Below are 6,601 nucleotides of genomic sequence, written 5' to 3'. Positions count from 1 at the left end.
TCTCAACTTTCAAAGTTATTTTGGATATCCTAGGTCCTTTGTGTTTACCTCTGAGTATGAGGATCAGTTTGTCAATTTCTACAAAAAATTTCTACTTGGTTTTGATTGTGTTTTATTGAATTTATAGATCAGTTTGGGGAGGACTTCTGTCTTCTGTTTCATAAATATGGTTTATCTCTTTATTTACTTAGGTCTTCTTCAGTTTCTCTCAACATTTTATAATTTTCTGTGCTCCGGTCTTGCATATATTTTATCAGGTTTTTTCCTAATAATTTCATATATTTGTTGCTATTAAAAAATAACATATTGAAAAATTTCAACTTCTACCTGTTTGTTGCTGGTAAATGGAAATATAATTGATTTTGTATGTCGATCTTATATCCTGCAACCTTTTAAATTCACTTATTAGTTCTACTTGCTTTATTGCACATTCCATCATGGTTTTTTTTGGCATAGATAATCATGTCATCTGTGAACAAAAACATTTTTTCTTTTTTTCCAAACTGGAGGCCCTTTATTACTTTTCCTTGTCTTATTGCCCTGGCCAGAGTCTCCAGCACAATGCTGAACAGAACTGGTGCGAATGGGCATCTTTGTTCCTGTTCTGAGTAGGAAAATATTTAGTCTTTTACCATTATTTTTGATAGTAGCTATAAGCTTTATATAGATGCCTTTATTGGTTTGAGAAAGTTCTCCTGTATTTGTAGTTTGTTGCGATTTTTTTTTAAATCAAGAATTAACATTGAATTTTCTCAAATGTATTTTCTGTATCTACTGAGATTATCAAATAGTTTTTTTTAAATCATTAATATGGGGAATTATATTGACTTTTGAATGTTGAACCAATAGTGCATTTTTAAGATTAAACTCAACTTGGTCATGATGTATTATCATTTTTGTACAATGTTGGAATTGTTTTGCTAAAAGATTAGAACTTTTGTATTCATGACCATGAGAGTTATTGGCTTATAATTTTCTTGTAATATCTTTGTCTGATTTTTGTATTAGGATAATGCTGGTCATATAAAAATAGATTGGAAAGTACTCTTTAATTTTTAAATTTCTACACTAGTTTATGTAGAATTGTTATTACTTCTCTGTTAAGTATTTGGTAGATTTTACCAGTGAAGCTATTTGGGCATGGACTTTTGTTTGTGGGGGAGCTTTTAACTCCAATTACAATTAATGTCATAGATATAAGTTATTTAGGTTACTTCTTGAGTGAGCCTTAGTACTTTGTGCATTTCAAAGAATGTGTCTATTTCATCTAAATTGTTTTTCTTTTTTTGGTGCAAAAATTTTCATGATATTTGTTATCTTTAGAATCTATAATAATTTCACTTCTTTTATACCTGATATTGGTAACTTGCTTTCTCTCTGTCTCTTTCTGAAAAATCTTGGTAGAGATTCATCAATATTTCTGGTTTGCCCAAACAACCAGATTTGGTCTTGTTGGTTTTCTCTGTTCTTTTTATTTCACTGATTTTCATTTTAAAATCTCCTTTCTTTTCTTAATTTTGGGTTTAGTTTGTCCTTTTTTTCATTTTTCAAGATGAATGCTGAGGTTATTGATTTGAGATTTTTCTCCTCTTCCTCTTCCTTGCCTTCTTCCTCATCTCTCTTCATTTTCTTAAATATAGGTATTCAGTGGTATTATTCAAAATTTGATATGTTGTGTTTTCAGTTTCATTCAGTTGAAAAGCTTTCTAATCTCTCTGTTAATTTCTTCTTTGACTTATGAATTATTTGTAAGAGTTTTATCTCATTCCAAATATTTTAGGATTTCTGGAGATATTTCTGTTATTGTTTTCTATCTTAATTTCATTGTATTCAGAGAAAATACTTTTATGACTTGATTTTTTGTATCCACTATATTCTTATTTTTTAGTTGTTATCTTAAATTTATTTTTAATATTTCACCCATCCCTCCACCTGCCTCCCCTCTGGTAACCATCAATTTGTTCTCTTTTATTAAGGGTCTGTGCCTTAGTTTCTCTCCCCCCTCCCCCCGCTTTGCTCATTTTTTTGTTTATTAAATTCCACATATAAATGAAATTGGATGGTATTTGTCTTTCTCTGACTAGCTTATTTCACTTAGCATTATACTATCTAACCCCATCCATATTGTTGCAAATGGGAAGATTCCAGTCTTTATTATGGTTGAATAATATTACATTATATATATCTTCTTTATCCATTCATGTATTGATGGATACTTGGGCTTCTTCCATAATTTGACTGACTATTGTAAAAAAAATGCTTCTATAAGCCTAGGGGTGCATGTATCCCTTTGGATTAGTGTTTTGTATTTTTTGGTTAAGTATCCAGTAGTGCAGTTACTGGATTGTAGAGTAGATCCATTTTTAACTTTCTGAGGAATCTTCATACTGTTTTTCACAGAAGCTGCACCAGTTTGCATTCCCATCAGCAGTGTATGAGGATTCCCCTTTCTCCACATCCCCTCCAACATTTTTTGTTTCTTATGTTTTTTTATTTTAACCATTTTGACAGCTGTGAGGTAATATCTCATTGTGGTTTTGACTTTCATTTCTTTGATGATCAGCAGTGTTGATTATCCTTTAATGTGTCTGTTGACTATGTTTCTTTTCTGGAAAAGTATCTTCTCATGTCTTCTGCCCATTTTTAAATTAGATTTGCTTTTTGAGTGTTGAGTTGTATTAGTTCTTTATATATTTTGTATACTAATCCTTGATCAGGGATGTCAATTACAGATATCTTCTCCAATTCAGTAAGGTGTCTTTTCATTTTGTTGATTGTTTCCTTTGCTGTGTAGAAGCTTTTTATTTTGATTAAGTCCCAATAATTTAGTTTTGCTTTTGTTTCTCTTGCCTCAGGAGACATATCTAGAAAAAAACTGCCACATCTAATGTTGGAGAAATTACCACCTATGCTCTCATCCAGGATTTCTATAGTTTCAGGTCTCACATTTAGGCCCTTAATCCATTTTGAATTTTTTTTGTGTGTTTGTAGTATAAGCTAATGGTGTATGACCTGGATTTTTTTATGATTCAGATTATGCTCTGTATTTGTAAATATTCCGTTGTGTACTTGAAGACTATATACAATGCTTTTGTTGGGAGGAATGTTCTAAAAGTCAATTAAGTCAGGTTTGTGGTTTTCCCATCTTCCATGTCTTTTCTTATACTCTTTCTCCTTTTTCTATAAATTATATTTGATTGTAATTTTGGATTTGTCTACTTTTACTTGAAGTTCTCTCTGCTTCATGTATTGTGAAGCTCCATTTTTTGGATGTATAAATGTTTGTGATTTGTAAATCTTCTCTTTGGCAGATAATAGACCGAGCTTTTGCATGTATCTTAGTAATAAAGTGTAACACATCTTATTGTACTTGAGTATCTTTTTGTTTCATAAGCTCCATAATGCACTTCTGTTTTGAAGGAAAATATGAAAATATGATCCTTTCTCTTGCTACTATTATTTGTTTGACTAATGTCAAATGTATGTTCTGTTACCGGTACTCTAGTTCTATGACTTTCTGTGTATTCAGTCTTTCAGTAAAAGGCTGAATTGTAACATTATATTTTCTAAGATATTTTACATGGCAGTTAAACTCTACACATGCAGTTTCAACAGTATGCAAATTCCAATGAAGAGATGACGGTATGAGCAGCTATCACCAAGTTTGACCATGTGTAAGCAATGCCAATTATATCTCAATTGCTGTCTGAATGACATTAAGTATAAAACACATCTTGATATTTAAATGTGAAAAAATGTGTCTTGAGTTTAAGAAATGCTATATATGATAGGAATACACAGTTCTATAGATAATGTAGCCAAGATTACTGTCCTCGTTGACCTTATATTTTAGTGTGTAGAGGCTAAAGTGAAACAAGTACAAAATAAGCCAGGTAATTCTCGCCTATGGTACGTACTATAAAGAAGATCAGTGGAGTTAATTGAAGGTGCCTTTAAATAGGCCACTAATGAGGGCTGTTTTGAGGATGTCCTGAGTGAGATGAACGGCACCAACATCTGAAGAGTGAGAGGAAACTATTGAGAGATAACATAGCAGAAGAACACTTGGGTGAGAGAGAGGAAGTAGAGAGCCTTTTGTTTAGCAATGAGCTTGATACTATAGAATCTTAAAGAAAACCAGTGCAGTTGGCATTTAGTGGGTCAGGATAATCACAGAGCCAGGTGAAAGTAGAGAGGTGGTTGATCCCTATTTTTGCTTCAATCTCTCCAAAGTTGAGTCAGAAGATGAAGTGCTCCCTTAGTACAATGCATTAGACACATTGCAGCTCGTGGATCTGTTTCATTTCAACCCTGACTGGGGACTAAAAGCAGAAAGAAACAAGTTGAGTCTCCCAGGGTGCTTAGCATCTGTACTACATGCAATTTAGCACTTGGATATATGTTTCCATGTGTTACTTGCAAATTGTATCATCTGTTTGAGCCTTTACACTCTGAGTAGAAAGGGCCATATTATATTGGTTCGATTAATATTATATGGCTTCTCAAAATGATGGTTATGGTTGGGGGAGGCAGGGGGTAGAAAAGGGTTGATGCAAAATCAGCATGTTTCCTGGCAATTATATTAACCTGTTAGCACTTAGGAGTGTAATTGGAACATCTTTCTAGAGTGCAATCTGGAAATATGTATAAGCAAATCTAAGGATTTTTAAAGCTTTTATGTAAGAAAGTATATGAAAGAAGTGATCAGGACAAAGATATTTTAAGTAAGATGCTCACTGAACTTTTTTTTTTATAATAGCAAAAATATTTTTTTTACAGATTTTATTTATTTATTCATGAGACACACACACACACACACACAGAGGCAGAGACACAGGCAGAGGGAGAAGCAGGCTCCATGCAGGGAGCCTGATGTGGGACTCGATCCTGGGACCCCAGGATCATGCCCTGGGCTGAAGGCTGTGCTAAACCACTGAGCCAGCTGGACTGCCCAGCAAAAAGGTTTTAAACAAGTTAATGTTGGAAAACAGTTACCATGAAATATGTGGTGTTACGTTGTGATACATATTTTTATTTCTTGACATGGAAAGCTTTGTCTAAAATATCTTAAGTAAAAAATACGGACAAAGGCAGAGTATAATATTAGTGCTGGAAAATAACAAATTTGTGTAAAAGAAAAAATTCTGGACATATGCAAAATTGGAAACAGTGGTTATAGCTTTAGGTGAGGTTATTGGTAGGTTTCCTTTTATCTTTATACATTTTTATAATGTCCGAGTATTTATAATGTAGATACGTTACGTGTATAGAATAATTAGGAAGAAACCCTTTCTATTTTGATAAAATCATAAGAGTAAGTAAGCTGACTTAAAGAGTGAAAGGATTTATGAAGTACAGCTAACACTCTTGGTGCAAGTCCAGAAGAACGTGGTTTCTGGCATCATGCCTGACATGTAGTAGATAACAAATAGTAGGTTGTTGTTAAGAGCTGAGTTTTGTCCCCTCCAAAATTCACGTATTGATGCCTCGACCTCTAGAACCTTAGAATGTCACAGTATTTAAAGATAAGGTTTTAAAGGTATGATGAAGTCAAAATAAGGCCATTACATTGGGGCCCTAATTTGATATGACTGGTGTCCGAATAAGAAGAGGAAGAGACGCCAGGGGTATACACACACAGGAAAGACTGTGTGAAGACAAAGGAGGAGGCCGCTGTCTACCAACCAAGGAGGGAATCTTCAGGAGAAACCAAACCTGCTGACACCTTAATCTTAGACTTTTAGCCTCCAGAACTGTGAGAAAATACATTTTTGTTGCTCAAGCCACCCAATTTGTGGTATTTTGTTATAGCAGCCCTAACAAACTGATGTGGCATTAAAAAATGATGACTGCTTACAGTGGTAAGAGTCATTAAGTCCTAGGTATGGCACAAAGCAACTTTGCATGCATTATCTTGTTCATTCATCACCCAGTCTTATGAATTAGATGCTACTATTCATGCTCATTTTGCAAATAAGGTAACCAAGGCTTAAGGGAACTTCATTCATCACATAGGTAGTAACGTGGCAGAGCTAGGTTTTGTTTTTTGTTTTTTGAAAGATTTTATTTATTTATTCATGAGACACACACACACACACAGAGAGAGAGAGAAAGAGAGAGGCAGAGACACAGGCAGAGGGAGAAGCAGGCTCCATGCAGGGAGCCCGACGTGGGACTTGATCCCGGGTCTCCAGGATCATGCCCTGGGCCGAAGGCAGGTGCTAAACCGCTGAGCCACCAGGGATCCCCAGAGCTAGATTCTGAATGCAAATTGTTTAATGTTATAATCCCTGCCCTCATGTGCTGTCCTAATATTAGTACAGTTACATAGCCGGGTGCAAGGTTAGGGTTCAAAGACGTTGACTTGGCGAAACCCATGATTGGGTGCATTATTCCAACTATAGGTAATACACATATTATCACGACTTTCGTAGAAAGTATACGGTTTTCATGTCCCTTTCTGTTGAGTTAAAAAAAAAAAAAACTTCCTTTTTCTAATAAGGTAAAGAGGTTTCAGGCTATTTTGTTTGTTTGATTTTGAATCGCTGGAGGTCTAATCCCACACAGCTTGGTGAGAAGAATAATTAAGCACTAGAAGTAG

This window comes from Vulpes lagopus, chromosome 10 (genome assembly GCF_018345385.1).
Source record: "Vulpes lagopus strain Blue_001 chromosome 10, ASM1834538v1, whole genome shotgun sequence".
Classification (NCBI taxonomy): domain Eukaryota; kingdom Metazoa; phylum Chordata; class Mammalia; order Carnivora; family Canidae; genus Vulpes; species Vulpes lagopus.
This window is presented reverse-complemented; position numbering follows the sequence as displayed.